The sequence below is a fragment of the Cynoglossus semilaevis genome, unplaced genomic scaffold (assembly GCF_000523025.1).
Source record: "Cynoglossus semilaevis isolate Cse_v1.0 unplaced genomic scaffold, Cse_v1.0 scaffold774, whole genome shotgun sequence".
NCBI lineage: Eukaryota > Metazoa > Chordata > Actinopteri > Pleuronectiformes > Cynoglossidae > Cynoglossus > Cynoglossus semilaevis.
The window spans coordinates 2,356-3,995 of NW_007585131.1; the positions used below are offsets into that span (position 1 = coordinate 2,356).

The 1,640-nt window shown below is 40.5% G+C and overlaps 1 long non-coding RNA gene across 2 annotated transcripts in view; it reads right to left on the bottom strand.

Moving 5' to 3' along the window:
• Positions 1–1,640, bottom strand: part of LOC103398838 (uncharacterized) — a 48,464-nt gene that overhangs the window by 956 nt on the left and 45,868 nt on the right. The gene's annotated exons all lie outside the window — the stretch shown is intronic.

Genomic DNA, 1,640 nt, shown 5'->3' on the forward strand with positions numbered 1-1,640 from the left:
GAGGAGAGGGACCTTGCAGTCTTTGACAGGTGGACATAGGTGTCATCCATGTTGGACTTAAACTCCGGTTGAGCTATAAAAAGAGGGGTTACAGTGCAAGAGTTTGTGCACAAGGGATTCGTGAGTGTAACAGAGACAGAGAGAAGAGGGGAGTTTTTTTTAGAAATCTCTCTGCGGAATGTTGTATCTGTTACTGTTACCGTGACAGTGAGTAATGAACTGCACCCAAAGCTGCATTTCATTTACTAAACTGACCTGGTTATGATTACATTTCGCTTTTCATAATTGTGGGTTTTAAGTGAAGTGGGCAAGATCGAATCCCAGTCAGGGCGGTTGGCCCTGTGATTTGGGTGGCGGTCGTGGAGACTGCAGGCCCCTGCGACCTGGTAACGGATAAGCGAATGAAAATGGACGGATAGATGGATGTGATAGTCATAAGAATCATTATCGTTTTTGTTTCCTCCGATAATAAAAACGAAATAACACAACGCCTGGGTTTCGCCTAGACGATGTGACCTAAAAATAATTTTGAAGTGAAAGTGACACTATTATTTGTATTGCCATTTTGACAAAGCTTTTGCCTTTAAGCCAAACGGCTGCATACAATGGTATAGGTTAATATCGAAATGACGTTTTTGGACAATATCGGCATATCAGATATCGGCCAAAAGTTAATATCGGACATCCCTAATCAAAATATATAAATATATAATATATATAAATATATTATATAATGTGAAAGCTATAGGCGATAACACATTTCCATTGTCTGAATAGGATGATTTTCACAGTTACTTCCATCCAATTCAGGTTCTCGGGGTTTTCGGTTTCAGCACTAAATCAGCTGGTCCCTGCTGCTGCAAACCGCTACGTCCGCAAGACTACTTCTCAAGGTAATTATCCGACTTCCAATTCACAGCACTTCTCATGTATCATGTGTGCATCAAAAGATCCTGCAAATGCTCCCCAGCAACATTTAATTTTCCTTATTGCAGATGGCTGACACTGGTGGAGGCAGCTGCATGGTGATCGATAGCAACGGAATTCAATACAGTATGGACCACTGGTGTGAATCAGCATCGGGCAACACGTGTGTGTGTGTGTGTTGCGTGCGCGCACGGACACACACACACGTAAACCTACAGTGTCAAAGGGTTTTTTGTCAATATGCCTTTTAACAAGGACAACTGATTTTCCGGTTAAATAAATCTTTTCCTTTATGTTCACGGGAAACTCACAGGCAATTATTAAGTTCTTGAGAGTTTGGCACCAGTAAACTTTTAAAGCAGTGGTTCCAAAAGGAACTTTGGTTCATAGAAACATTTTCGCACCCACTAACAACAATCAGAGTCAGATACCTAAACCAGGGATTTCACAAATTCACTTAATTGCTCTGAAACTATAACTTACTGTCCATGTGACAGTGACGGGCAAAATAATAAAATACTCTTCCATTAGGTGGCAGCAAAAAAGAAGAAAGAAAACAAAACAAAAAGCGAGATTGTTGAAGAAGACCTTTGCTCGTCTTTCTACAATTCCTGCGTTTGTCAGCATTGTGTTCAACTAAACAGGCTCAGGTTCCTCACCGAGTCAGTAAATTGTGAGTTAATTGAAACTGGACGATCATATTTATATATATA